Raw genomic sequence first — 15767 nt, 5'->3', positions numbered from 1 at the left:
ATCACCACTCCAACTGGTCTCAGTTATTGCCTTTGGCGGAATTAGCTCACAACTCACGTTATAACGCCTCATTACAGACCTCTCCCTTTAAGGCAGCTTATGGATTTGAACCTGGAACCTTTCCTATGATTACCAGTTCTACTGAAGTCCCTGGAGCAGATTGTATAGTAAAAAATCTCAGTAATCACTGGCAACTCATTCGTCAAAATCTACTCTCTTCTTCCTTAAGACATAAGAAATATGCTGATCGCAGAAGGTGCAAGGCTCCTTTACTTCGTACTGGAGACAGAGTATTTTTATCCACCAGATTCATACGTCTAAAACAACCTTGTACCAAGTTGGGTCCTAAGTACATTAGACCTTTTCGAATTGTTTCCAGAGTTTGTTCTTCTGCATACCGCCTGGCCTTACCCAAGACTATCAAGATCCATCCAGTGTTTCATGTCTCCCTACTCAAGCCAGTCATCTACAATCGGTACTCTATCAAGAGTAAACCACCTCCTCCACTTTCCGTAGAGGGAACTTCTGAGTTTGAAGTCAGCCAGATTCTCGATTCCAAGCTACGGGGCAATCGGCTGTACTACCTGGTCCATTGGAAGGGTTATCCTATCTCTGAACGATCTTGGGAACCGGCCTCTCATGTTCATGCTCCAGCTCTTGTCAAGTCTTTTCACAAGAAATACCCTGCCAGGCCTGGTCGGGTCCCCCGGAGGGGTCCTTGAGGAGGGGGCACTGTCACGCTCGGCTGCTGGGAAGCTCTGCAGTCCTCTCTGTGTGCTTGATTGACAGGTGTCTGAGCCACCCCTTCCTGATGATGTCACAACCAGGCTTTTTATTCTGGGCTTCCTGTTTCTCCAGTGCCCGTTTGTTTGTTTAACTTTGTGGCTTCTTTTAGGAATTCGCTTTGGAATCTCTCTAACTGCTGCTTTTCTGTTGCCAATCTCTTCAAGGATTTACTATGCTGGATTAACCTTCAACCTCCTGATTACCTGTCTCCAAACAATGCAAGTACTGTTTGTTTTGTGAAACTTTCAAACTGCCTGTTTACCTGCTGCAAATTCTGACTACTCTGTGTACTGCCAAACTATTCAAATACTGTTATTTCTGTGAAACCTTCAATCTGCATGTTTACCTGTTTCCAAACTCTGCAAATACAATTATTCAGTGTAAACCTTCAAACTGCTTGATATCCTGTTGCCAATCTCAACAAGTACTGATTAATCTGTGTTAACCTTCAAACTACCAGATTACCTGTTGCTATCTCTGCAAGTTCTGACAACACAGTGTTAACCTTCAAACTACCTGATAACATGTTGTTAACTCTGCAAGTTCTGACTACACAGTGTTAACCCTCAAACTGCCTGATTACCTGTTGCATACTCTGCAAAGACTGTCTACACAGTGTTAACCCTCAAACTGCCTGATTACCTGTTGCATACTCTGCAAAGACTGTCTTCACAGTGTTAACCCTAAAGCTGCCTGATTACCTGTTGCATACTCTGCAAAGACTGTCTACACAGTGTTAACCCTCAAACTGCCTTATAACAAATTACCTACTCCTGCATTATTAACTGTTTCCTGTTTTACCCTTCTTCTGTCTGAGTATAAGTGGACTATCCCTGCTCTCCTGATTCTGTGGAAGACATTTCCTGAAACCAGTTCCTTATTCAGAAGTCTATCTGGCTGATATCTTGAATTACTTTGGCACAGGCTAACCCTGCTCCATATTGTGAGTACATTGTTTTTTGGAGGTTGTCGTGGGGTCACGTCCTGGATTAAACTCAGAGTGCAAGGGTGTTGTTTAAATTCGCACTAGCATTTGGGTCTTCTTCTGGACATTTCCTAACCTGACACAATCCTTTGCATCTATGCCAGAGGGTCTATTTAATATTCAGTCTATTTATCCCTTCAGCTCAGAGGAAGGCATCTGTAAAATTGAAGAAGCCTCTCTAGTATTTTATCAGCGATCAAACAGCAAGATTACCCCAATTCCCAGAGTCATGGGGGCAATGTAAATTATAATCAAGGGGATCTCACCTCTAGGTTGGAAGAAGCCTATGAAATAGGACAGCCTGAAATCTTTCCAGGATTTCAACAAATAGTCGAAGAGCAAATATCCTTAGCTAATGGCTGTTTCAGCGATGATGAACCAGTGGCGACTTTAGGAACAATATATAGGGGGGGCTCATAAGATACCACACTCAAACTGGGGGGGGGGCACTAATAATTTTTACCACTAAATCATACCCCTGAAAATAAACTAAATAAATATATATATATATATATATAAATAAGATTCCAAAATACCAGAGTAATGCGATATGCAATACCTTTCTATTCTACTAACCTATTATTTAAAAGAGAAGCTGTCGAGAGTTTTCCTTTCTTCCTCAAGTATTGCTTAAGACCTGAGAAAGTGAGGAAAACACTCAAAAGCTTTTCCTTATAGTTTAAAGCAATTTCAGCCAACACCCTAGCTCTGTAATGAATCCCCTATGATAAATATGTCACCAATGAAGACCAATGAACAGACCCTAAGACCCTGACTGGGAAAGAATTTGGCTCACTGTCTGTCAGAGAGACTGGGGGAAAAATTGGGTCACTGTATGTCAGAGAGACTGGGAGTGAATTTGACTCACTGTCAGGGAGACTGGGAGAGAATTTGACTCACTGTCTGTCAGAGAGACTGGGAGAGAAATTGGGTCACTGTCTGTCAGAGAGACTGTGAGAGAAATTGGCTCACTGTCTGTCAGAGAGACTGGGAAAGAATTTGGCTCACTGTCTGTCAGAGAGACTTGGAGAAAAGTTGGCTCACTCAGTCTCTCTGACAGTGAGCCAAATTCTCTCCCAAAGAGACTGGGAGGGAATTTGGCTCACTGTCTTTCAGAGAGACTGTGAGAGAAATTGGCTCACTGTCTGTCAGAGAGACTGTGAGAGAAATTGACTCACTGTCTGTCAGAGAGACTGGGAAAGAAATTGGCTCACTGTCTGTCAGAGAGACTGGGAGAAAAGTTGGCTCACTCAGTCTCTCTGACAGACAGTGAGCCAAATTCTCTCCCAAAGAGACTGGGAGGGAATTTGGCTCACTGTCTTTCAGAGAGACTGGGAGGGAATTTGGCTCACTGTATGTTAGAGAGACTGGGAGAGAATTTGGCTCACTGTCTTTCAGAGGGACTGGGAGGGAATTTGGCTCACTGTCTGTCAGAAAGACTGGGAGGGAATTTGGCTCACTGTCTTTCAGAGGGACTGGGAGGGAATTTGGCTCACTGTCTGTTAGAGTGACTGGGGGAGAATTTGGATCACTGTCTGTCAGAAAGACTGGGAGGGAATTTGGCTCACTGTCTTTCAGAGGGACTGGGAGGGAATTTGGCTCACTGTCTGTTAGAGTGACTGGGGGAGAATTTGGATCACTGTCTGTCAGAGAGACTGGGAGAGAATTTGGCTCACTGAGTGAGCCAAATTCTCTTCCAGTCTCTCTGACAGACAGTGAGCCAAATTCTGTCCCAGACCACTGTCTCTGACAGACACTGTGAGCCAAATTCTCTCCCAGTCTCTCTGACAGTGAGACAACTTCGCTCCCAGTCTCTCTGACAGTGAGCCAAATTCCCTCCCAGTCTCTGACAGACAGTGAACCATATTCCCTCCCAGTCTCTCCAACAGACAGTGAGCCAAATTCACTCCCAGAGAGACTGGGAGGGAATTTGGCTCACTGTCTGTCAGAAAGACTGGGAGAGAATTTGGCTCACTGTCAGAGAGACTGGGAGGGAATTTGGCTCAATCTGACAGAAAGTGAGCCAAATTCTCTAACAGTCTCTCTGACAGACAGTGAGCCATATTCTTTCCCAGTCTCTTTGACAGACAGTGAGCCAAATTCTCTAACAGTCTCTCTGACAGACAGTGAGCCAATTTCTCTCTCAGTCTCCCTGACAGTGAACCAAATTCTCTCCCAGTCTCTCTGACAGACAGTGAGTCAAATTCCCTCCCAGTATCTCTGGGAGAGAAATTGGCTCACTGTCTGTCAGAGAGACTGGGAGAGGAATTGGCTTACTGTCTGTCAGAGAGACTGGGAGAGAAATTGGCTCACTGAGTGTCAGCCAAATTCTCTCCCAGTCTGTCTCTCTGACAGAAAGTGAGCCAAATTCTCTTCCAGACCAGTCTCTCTGACAGCCACTGTGAGCCAAATTCTCTCCAGTCTCTGACAGTGAGCCATGGGTATAGTATTAATCATCATGTATTAGTAATTGAAGTACCCTATTGTGACACAGTGACTTACCCCAGAATCAGATGAGCTTCTTCCTCTTTACTTTTGCTGCCACTGAGTGCCAGTCAGCCAGTGCCTGCTGCTCCTTCCTGTGCTCTCTGTCATGCACACTGTCACTCACACGGCACCTGCTGGCTCCTCCCTCTCCTCTCCCAGTCTTTACTTTTGCTGCCACTGAGTGCCAGACAGTCAGCCAGTGCCTGCTGATGCTGCTCCCTCCTGTGCTCTCTGTCCTGCACACTGTCACTCACACGGCACCTGCTGGCTGGCTCCTCCCTCTCCTCTCCCAGTCTTTACTTTTGCTGCCACTGAGAGCCAGACAGTCAGCCAGTGCCGGCTGAGTGCTGATGCTGCTCCTTCCTGGGCTCTCTGTCCTGCACACTGTCACTCACATGGCACCTGCTGGCTCCTCCCTCTCCTCTCCCATTCTTTACTTTTGCTGCCACTGAGTGACAGACAGTCAGCCAGTGCCTGCTGAGTGCTGATGCTGCTCCTTCCTGTGCTCTCTGTCCTGCACACTGTCACTCACACGGCACCTGCTGGCTGGCTCCTCCCTCTCCTCTCCCAGGCTCCATGTTCCTTGTGCTCAGTGTGCTGTAGGAACGTAACCTGGGAGTGGGCTGGCTAGAATTGGAGGAAGAGCAAATAGCCCCAGCATTAATCATGGGGTATTGGAGTGCCGTGGTGCTGCGTGTAGCTCCAGCACAAGGCACGTGTGGTGGGTGGAGCCTGGGGGTTCAAATCCATTATCCAACTGAACAGTGGAGGCATGTGCTGCTGCCACGCTGCACATCATTTATTATGTGTTTTCAGAGTCAGGACTCAAAAACACTGGCCCAGAGACTATTTACAAACAATAAAAAAAAACATAATTTATGCTTACCTGATACATTTATTTCTCTTGTAGTGTATCCAGTCCACGGATTATCCATTACTTGTGGGATATTCTCCTTCCCAACAGGAAGTTGCAAGAGGATCACCCACAGCAGAGCTGCTATATAGCTCCTCCCCCAGCTGTCATATCCAGTAATTCGACCGAAAACAAACAGAGAAAGGAGAAACCATAGGGTGCAGTGGTGACTGTACAGGGAGTGCAGAATTATTAGGCAAATGAGTATTTTGACCACATCATCCTCTTTATGCATGTTGTCTTACTCCAAGCTGTATAGGCTCGAAAGCCTACTACCAATTAAGCATATTAGGTGATGTGCATCTCTGTAATGAGAAGGGGTGTGGTCTAATGACATCAACACCCTATATCAGGTGTGCATAATTATTAGGCAACTTCCTTTCCTTTGGCAAAATGGGTCAAAAGAAGGACTTGACAGGCTCAGAAAAGTCAAAAATAGTGAGATATCTTGCAGAGGGATGCAGCACTCTTAAAATTGCAAAGCTTCTGAAGCGTGATCATCGAACAATCAAGCGTTTCATTCAAAATAGTCAACAGGGTCGCAAGAAGCGTGTGGAAAAACCAAGGCGCAAAATAACTGCCCATGAACTGAGAAAAGTCAAGCATGCAGCTGCCAAGATGCCACTTGCCACCAGTTTGGCCATATTTCAGAGCTTCAACATCACTGGAGTGCCCAAAAGCACAAGGTGTGCAATACTCAGAGACATGGCCAAGGTAAGAAAGGCTGAAAGACGACCACCACTGAACACAAGCTGAAACGTCAAGACTGGGCCAAGAAATATCTCAAGACTGATTTTTCTAAGGTTTTATGGACTGATGAAATGAGAGTGAGTCTTGATGGGCCAGATGGATGGGCCCGTGGCTGGATTGGTAAAGGGCAGAGAGCTCCAGTCCGACTCAGACGCCAGCAAGGTGGATGTGGAATACTGGTTTGGGCTGGTATCATCAAAGATAAGCTTGTGGGGCCTTTTCGGGTTGAGGATGGAGTCAAGCTCAACTCCCAGTCCTACTGCCAGTTTCTGGAAGACACCTTTTTCAAGCAGTGGTACAGGAAGAAGTCTGCATCCTTCAAGAAAAACATGATTTTCATGCAGGACAATGCTCTATCACACGCGTCCAAGTACTCCACAGCGTGGCTGGCAAGAAAGGGTATAAAAGAAGAAAATCTAATGACATGGCCTCCTTGTTCACCTGATCTGAACCCCATTGAGAACCTGTGGTCCATCATCAAATGTGAGATTTACAAGGAGGGAAAACAGTACACCTCTCTGAACAGTGTCTGGGAGGCTGTGGTTGCTGCTGCACGCAATGTTGATGGTGAACAGATCAAAACACTGACAGAATCCATGGATGGCAGGCTTTTGAGTGTCCTTGCAAAGAAAGGTGGCTATATTGGTCACTGATTTGTTTTGTTTTTGAATGTCAGAAATGTATATTTGTGAATGTTGAGATGTTATATTGGTTTCACTGGTAAAAATAAATAATTGAAATGGGTATATATTTGTTTTTAGTTAAGTTGCCTAATAATTATGCACAGTAATAGTCACTTGCACACACAGATATCCCCCTAAAATAGCTATAACTAAAAACAAACTAAAAACTACTTCCAAAACTATTCAGCTTTGATATTAATGAGTTTTTTGGGTTCATTGAGAACATGGTTGTTGTTCAATAATAAAATCCTCAAAAATACAACTTGCCTAATAATTCTGCACTCCCTGTAGTTTAATTAAAATTTAGACCTGCCTTAAAAGGACAGGGCGGGCCGTGGACTGTATACACTACAAGAGAAATACATTTATCAGGTAAGCATAAATTATGTTTTCTCTTGTGAAGTGTATCCAGTCCACGGATCATCCATTACTTGTGGGATACCAATACCAAAGCTAAAGTACACGGATGATGGGAGGGACAAGGCAGGATTAAGCGGAAGGAACCACTGCCTGAAGACCCTAAAAACAGCCTCCGAAAAAGCAAAAGTATCAAATTTGTAAAATTTGGAAAAGGTGTGAAGCGAAGACCAAGTCGCGGCCTTGCAAATCTGTTCAACAGAGGCCTCATTTTTAAAGGCCCAGGTGGAAGCCACAGCTCTAGTAGAATGAGCTGTAATCCTTTCAGGGGGCTGCTGTCCAGCAGTCTCATAGGCTAGGCGTATTACGCTCCGAAGCCAAAAGGAAAGAGAGGTTGCCGAAGCTTTTTGACCTCTCCTCTGTCCAGAGTAAACGACAAACAGGGAAGATGTTTGACGAAAATCCTTAGTAGCTTGTAAGTAAAACTTCAAGGCACGGACTACGTCCAGATTATGTAAAAGACGTTCCTTCTTTTAAGAAGGATTAGGACACAATGATGGAACAACAATCTCTTGATTGATATTCTTGTTAGAAACCACCTTAGGTAAAAACCCAGGTTTGGTACGCAGAACTACCTTATCTGCATGAAAAATCAGATAAGGAGAATCACATTGTAAGGCAGATAGCTCAGAGACTCTCCGAGCCGAGGAAATAGCCATCAAAAACAGAACCTTCCAAGATAAAAGTTTAATATCAATGGAATGAAGGGGTTCAAATGGAACTCCTTGAAGAACCTTAAGAACCAAGTTTAAGCTCCACGGGGGAGCAACAGGTTTAAACATAGGCTTAATTCTAACCAAAGCCTGGCAAAATGCCTGGACGTCTGGAACCTCTGCCAGACGCTTGTGCAAAGGAATAGACAGAGCAGAAATCTGTCCCTTTAAGTAACTAGCCGATAATCCTTTGTCCAAACCCTCTTGGAGAAAGGACAATATTCTAGGAATCCTAACCTTACTCCATGAGTAATTCTTGGATTCACACCAATAAAGATATTTACTCCATATCTTGTGGTAGATTTTCCTGGTATTAAAGTATCAATGACTGACTCGGAGAAGCCACGCTTTGATAGAATCAAGCGTTCAATCTCCATGCAGTCAGTCTCAGAGAAATTAGATTTGGATGATTGAAAGGACCTTGTCTTAGAGGCAGAGTCCATGGTGGAAAGGATGACATGTCCACTAGGTCTGCATACCAAGTCCTGCGTGGCCACGCAGGCGCTATCAGAATCACCGATGCTCTCTCCTGTTTGATTTTGGCAATCAGTCGAGGGAGCAGAGGAAACGGTGGAAACTCATAAGCCAGGTTGAAGAACCAAGTCGCTGCTAGAGCATCTATCAGCGTCGCTTCTGGGTCCCTGGACCTGGATCCGTAACAAGGAAGCTTGGCGTTCTGGCGAGACGCCATGAGATCCAAATCTGGTTTGCCCCAACGATGAATCAACTGAGCAAACACCTCCGGATGGAGTTCCCACTCCCCCGGATGGAAAGTCTGACGACTTAGAAAATCCGCCTCCCAGTTCTCCACGCCTGGGATATGGATTGCTGACAGGTGGCAAGAGTGGTACTCTGCCCAGCAAATTATTTTTGAGACTTCTAACATCGCTAGGGAACTCCTGGTTCCCCCTTGATGGTTGATGTAAGCCACAGTCGTGATGTTGTCCGACTGAAATCTGATGAACCTCAGTGTTGCTAACTGAGGCCAAGCCAGAAGAGCATTGAATATTGCTCTTAACTCCAGAATATTTATTGGAAGGAGTTTCTCCTCCTGAGTCCACGATCCCTGTGCCTTCAGGGAGTTCCAGACTGCACCCCAACCTAGAAGGCTGGCATTTGTTGTTACAATTGTCCAATCTGGCCTGCGAAAGGTCATACCCTTGGACAGGTGTACCCGAGACAACCACCAGAGAAGAGAATCTCTGGTCTCTTGATCCAGATTTAGCAGAGGGGACAAATCTGTGTAATCCCCATTCCACTGACTCAGCATGCATAATTGCAGCAGTCTGAGATGAAGGCGCGCAAATGGCACTATGTCCATTGCCGCTAACATTAAGCCGATTACCTCCATACACTGAGCTACCGAAGGGCGCGGAATGGAGTGAAGAACACGGCAAGCATTTAGAAGTTTTGATAACCTGGACTCCGTCAGGTAAATTTTCATTTCTACAGAATCTATAAGGGTCCCTAAGAAGGAGACTCTTGTGAGTGGGGATAGAGAACTCTTTTCCTCGTTCACTTTTCACGAGACTTGGCAACTTGAAAGCTAGACGCCTGTATCAGGATGTCATCTAGATACGGAGCCACCGCTATGCCTCGCGGTCTTAGAACCGACAGAAGTGAGCACAGAACCCTTGTAAAGATTCTTGGGGCTGTAGCCAACCCGAAGGGAAGAGCTACAAATTGGTAATGCCTGTCTAGAAAGGCAAACCTTAGAAACCGATGATGATCTTTGTGAATCGGTATGTGAAAGTAGGCATCCTTTAAGTCCACTGTGGTCATGTACTGACCTTCTTGGATCATGGGTAGGATGGTCCGAATAGTTTCCATTTTGAAAGATGGAACTCTGAGGAATTTGTTTAAGATCTTTAGATCCAAAATTGGTCTGAAGGTTCCCTCTTTTTTGGGAACCACAAACAGATTTGAATAAAAACCCTGTCCTTGTTCCGTCCGCGGAACTGGGTGGATCAGTCCCATAACTAGGAGGTCTTGCACACAGCGTAGGAATGCCTCTTTCTTTATCTGATTTGCAGATAGCCTTGAAAGATGAAATCACCCTTGTGGAAGGGAAGCTTTGAAGTCCAGAAGATATCCCTGAGATATGATCTCCAACGCCCAGGGATCCTGAACATCTCTTGCCCATGCCTGGGCGAAGAGAGAAAGTCTGCCCCCTACTAGATCCGTCGCCGGATAGGGGGCCGTTCCTTCATGCTGTCTTAGAGGCAGCAGCAGGCTTCCTAGCCTGCTTGCCTTTGTTCCAGGACTGGTTAGGTTTCCAGGCCTGCTTAGATTGAGCAAAAGTTCCCTCTTGTTTTGAAGCGGAGGAAGTTGATGCTGCACCTGCCTTGAAATTTCGAAAGGCACGCAAATTAGACTGTTTGGCCTTTGCTTTGGCCCTGTCCTGAGGAAGGGTATGACCGTTACCTCCAGTAATGTCAGCAATAATTTCCTTCAAACCAGGCCCGAATAAGGTCTGCCCCTTGAAAGGAATGTTGAGTAATTTAGACTTTGAAGTCACGTCAGCTGACCAGGATTTAAGCCATAGCGCCCTACGCGCTTGGATGGCGAATCCGGAATTCTTAGCCGTTAGTTTAGTCAAATGAACAATGGCATCAGAAACAAATGAGTTAGCTAGCTTAAGTGTTCTAAGCTTGTCAATAATTTCAGTCAATGGAGCTGTATGGATGGCCTCTTCCAGGGCCTCAAACCAGAATGCCGCCGCGGCCGTGACAGGCGCAATGCATGCAAGGGGCTGTAAAATAAAACCTTGTTGAATAAACATTTTCTTAAGGTAACCATCCAATTTTTTATCCATTGGATCTGAAAAAGCACAACTGTCCTCAACCGGTAAAGTAGTACACTTTGCTAAAGTAGAAACTGCTCCCTCCACCTTAGGGACCGTCTGCCATAAGTCCCGTGTAGTGGCGTCTATTGGAAATTTTTTTCTAAATATAGGAGGTGGGGAAAAAGGCACACCCGGTCTATCCCACCCCTTGCTAATAATTTCTGTAAGCCTTTTAGGTATAGGAAAAACATCAGTACACACCGGCACTGCATAGTATTTATCCAGCCTACACAAATTCTCTGGTACTGCAACTGTGTTACAGTCATTCAGAGCAGCTAATACCTCCCCAAGCAACACACGGAGGTTCTCAAGCTTAAATTTAAAATTAGAAATCTCTGAATCAGGTTTCCCCGAATCAGAGATGTCACCCACAGACTGAAGCTCTCCGTCCTCATGATCTGCATATTGTGACGCAGTATCAGACATGGCCCTTACAGCATCTGCGCGCTCTGTATTTCTCCTAACCCCAGAGCAATCGCGCTTGCCTCTTAATTCAGGCAACCTGGATAATACCTCTGACAGGGTATTATTCATGATTGCAGCCATGTCCTGCAAGGTAATCGCTATGGGTGTCCCTGATGTAATTGGCGCCATATTAGCGTGCATCCCCTGAGCGGGAGGCGAAGGGTCTGACACGTGGGGAGAGTTAGTCGGCATAACCTCCCCCTCGTCAGAATCTTCTGGTGATATTTCTTTTACATTTAAAGACTGATCTTTACTGTTTAAGGTGAAATCAATACATTTAGTACACATTCTCCTATGGGGCTCCACCATGGCTTTCAAACATAATGAACAAGTAGTTTCCTCTGTGTCAGACATGTTTAAACAGACTAGCAATGAGACTAGCAAGCTTGGAAAACACTTTAAACAAGTTTACAAGCAATATAAAAAACGTTACTGCAACTTTAAGAAACACAAATTTTTTTAAAATTTGAAATAACAGTGAAAAAAGGCAGTTACACTAACGAAATTTTTACAGTGTATGTAACAAGTTAGCAGAGCATTGCACCCACTTGCAAATGGATGATTAACCCCTTAATACCCAAAACGGAATAATAAATGACAAAAACGTTTTTTCAAACAGTCACAACAACTGCCACAGCCCTACTGTGGCTTTTTACCTCCCTCAAAAATGACTTTGAAGCCTTTTGGGCCCTCCAGAGAAGTCCTGGAAAATGCAGGAAGAAGCTGGATGTCTGTGTCTGTAATTTTTGCTGTGCAAAAAAAACGGCAAAATAGGCCCCTCCCACTCATATTACAACAGTGGAAAGCCTAAGGAAACTGTTTCTAGGCAAAATTCAAGCCAGCCATGTGGAAAAAAACTAGGCCCCAATAAGTTTTGTCACCAAATACATATAAAAACGATTAAACATGCCAGCAAACGTTTTATATTACACTTTTATAAGAGTATGTATCTCTATTAATAAGCCTGATACCAGTCGCTCTCACTGCATTTAAGGCTTTACTTACATTAGTTCGGTATCAGCAGCATTTTCTAGCAAATTCCATCCCTAGAAAAATATTTTAACTGCACATACCTTATTGCAGGAAAACCTGCACGCCATTCCCTCTCTGAAGTTACCTCACTCCTCAGAATATGTGAGAACAGCCATGGATCTTAGTTACTTCTGCTAAGATCATAGAAAACGCAGGCAGATTCTTCTTCTAAATACTGCCTGAGATAAACAGTACACTCCGGCACCATTTAAAAATGACAAACTTTTGATTGAAGAATAAACTAAGTATAAAACACCACACTCCTCTTACGACCTCCATCTTGGTTGAGGCTCTCAAGAGAATGACTGGATATGACAGCTGGGGGAGGAGCTATATAGCAGCTCTGCTGTGGGTGATCCTCTTGCAACTTCCTGTTGGGAAGGAGAATATCCCACAAGTAATGGATGATCCGTGGACTGGATACACTTAACAAGAGAAAGAAATATCTATCTATGCTTGCACAGGGGCTGGCGGTGTGGGGGCAGCAGGGGGGGCAAGGCTTGTCTCAGAAGGGGGTGGGCAAATGCCCCCCTTTTCCCCCCTGTAGCGACGCCACTGATGAACGCCAACTGCTGCGAGAACTCCTGTTGGATTACAAGGATATTTTCGCTAGGGATTCTTACGACTGTGGTACTACAGACTTGCACATTGCAAGAATACAAACAAACCCCAATGCACCACCTGTCTTTATTAAACAATACAGACTCCCTTTAGCCTCATATGATTCTCTTGCAGAAATCATAAGGAACCTGGAAGAAAGAGGTATTATCAGACAGGTGCACAGCTCTTACAACAATCCTATTCTAGGTGTTCTTAAGCCCAATGGACAATGGCGTTTGCGTGCTGATTTAAGACAGCTAAACAAACAAGTGTACATGTCTGGCTGGCCTGTGCCATATATTGACCAATGCCTAGCACAAATGCAGGGATCCAAAATATTCACTGCCATTGATTGTGCACAGGGATATTGGACCATAAAGGTACATGAGGAGGACCAGTATAAGCTGGCATTCTCATTCCAAAAGGTCCAGTATGCATTTCAGAGACTTCCTTTTGGATACATAAATTCTGGACATGAATTTGCTGTATTCATGCATAAGGCTCTGTCTGATGCACTGGAAAGGGGGACCTTATCTTATGTTGATGATGTTTTAATCAAAAGCACAGACTTTGAAAAACACATAGCAGAGCTTAAACACATCCTCAGCCAACTTAAAAGGGCAGGTGTCAAATTATCCCTACAAAAAGCTCAATGGTGCCGCACTCGTGTAAACTTCTTGGGACATGAAGTTACTACTGAAGGGCTAAATCCTCAGAAGAAAAAGGTGGAAGCTATAGTAAATTCTAAAAACTCAACTAACTTAAAGGAATTAAGATCCTTCTTGGGTATGACAAATTATTCTCGCAAATTCATTGATAATTATGCAGAATTAGCTAAACCACTACTACTTCTGCTAAAGAAAGATATGAAATGGCACTGGAGTGAGTCTCAAGAGACAGCCATCAAAGAGCTGAAGAGAAAACTCACACAAGCACCTTGCTTAGCATACCCTGAAGGTGGTAAACCTTTCTTCTTAGAGACAGGTTACACAGATATAAGCATGAGTGCTGTGTTATACCAAAAGCATGATAATTTAAGCAAAGTCATTGCTTATGCGAGCAAAACTCTATCCCCAGTAGAAATAAAATGTAGCAATTGCGAAAAAGCCCTCTTATCTACTGTATGGGCTCTACAAAATTTCCTCAGCTATATACAGGGCAAGAAAATTATTGTAGAAACGGCCCACCAGCCTTTGCTCAATTTGCAAAGTGAGAGAATAAGAGATGGGAATTTGTCTAATAGCCGCATAACAGCGTGGACTCTTTCCTTACAAGGCTGGCCCTTAGAAATTCGCTACAAGCAGAATAAAAATAATCCAGTCGCACAGGGGCTTGCTGAACTCCACGACTGTACTGCTAGAGATCCTGGGGAAGAATTATCAGAAGATGATTTCCTGGAGGAACAATTGCTGTCCCCATATAAAATGTACAATGAGGACAGTTGTCAAACATTACCTTGGGTATACGTTGATGGTTGTTCTTACCATGCCACTATTGATAATGAGCGCAGATTAGTCGCTGGCATTGGTATAACTTGGGCAAATGGATTCTCAAATATATCTATAGGTTTCAACATTGGACCAAGATCCAGTAAAGTTGCAGAACTCCCTGCTGTTCTAAAAACCATTGAAATGGCTTTTGAACATGATATTCATGAATTTGTGATCATAACTGACTCAAATTATGTGCGTGACAGTTTTGTTGAATACCTGCCAACTTGGAAAAGAAATGGCATATAATAAACCAGTCAAACATGGCAAGTTGTTCTGCGAGATTGATAATCTGGTGGTATCCAATGATTTAACCATACACTGGAAAAAGACCAAGGGTCATTCCAGGGTTCTTGGCCCAGATAAGGAAGGCAATGATCTTGCGGATTCATTAGCCAAACAAGGAGTCAAAACTGGAGAACTCCTTAATATTGACCATTTAATGGGTACAATTCAGGTAGAAGCCATTACCAGAAACCAGGCAAAACAACAGAGTGAACCTTACCTGGTACAATGGAGTCAGGATTCTCCTAGTGAGGACCTGATCACTAGTCAAAAAGAAGACCCCATTGTAGGCATCCTCTATAAACACATAGAAGATCCTGAAAGCAACCCCATATCAAAAGATGACTGTATTGACAAAGAAGATCTTAGAATCTTAATAAAGTCAAGATCACAATTCAAGTTACAGGATGGTTTGTTAATTAGAACCTCCAAAACTGGCATCCAGCAATGGGTAGTACCCACCAAGTTCAGAGGTCTAGTGCTTCAACATGCCCATGATGCTCCCACATCTGGTCATCGTGGTGCCAAACTCACATATGAAATATTACGTGACTACGCTTTTTGGCCACACATTTTGTAAGATGTTCAAACCTACTGCCAAGGGTGTTTAATCTGCCCACAGTTCCAACCCACTGCACCAACGCATAGAGCACCATTGCAGAACATGGAGATGGTAATGCCATGGTCAGATATACAAATTGATTTTATTGGTCCAGTAACTAGGTCATCAAGAGGTAACAAATACATGTTAACAGTGACATGCCTGTTCACTAAATGGGTAGAGTGCATTAGTGCACCTAAAAATAATGCTGAAACATGCGCAGCATTGCTCATCAACCACGTGTTTTCCAGATTTGATTTACCCCAAAGAATCAAATCAGATCGGGGAACCCACTTCACTATCAAAGGGATGACCAAAATGTGGAAAATACTAGGGGTAAAAAGAAAGCTCCATATTGCTTATAGAGCGTTGCAACCAGTCCATTGTTAAAATCCTCAAAGAGTTTGTGAGTGAAACGGGTAAAGACTGGGATGTAAAACTCTAGTCTTAAGAGCAACTCCAAGTAGTTCTACCAAGATGTCTCCTTTTGAACTGATGACTGGTAGAAGAATGGTTCTACCTCAGCATCTGCTGTACCGTACATCAGACCAAAACTTGATAAACGTTGCCAATACACATCAATACGTGGAGAACCTAAGAAAGCACCTGCAATATGCCTTTGCATTTGCTCAAAGGAATTTAGAAAGATCTGCAACTGCCACTAAAACTTATGATCTCAAAACGTCCAAAAAGGAATACGAAATAAATGATAAAG

The sequence above is a fragment of the Bombina bombina genome, chromosome 5 (assembly GCF_027579735.1).
Source record: "Bombina bombina isolate aBomBom1 chromosome 5, aBomBom1.pri, whole genome shotgun sequence".
Classification (NCBI taxonomy): domain Eukaryota; kingdom Metazoa; phylum Chordata; class Amphibia; order Anura; family Bombinatoridae; genus Bombina; species Bombina bombina.
The sequence above is the reverse complement of the archived record's forward strand: the minus strand, read 5'-3'. Positions refer to the sequence as shown.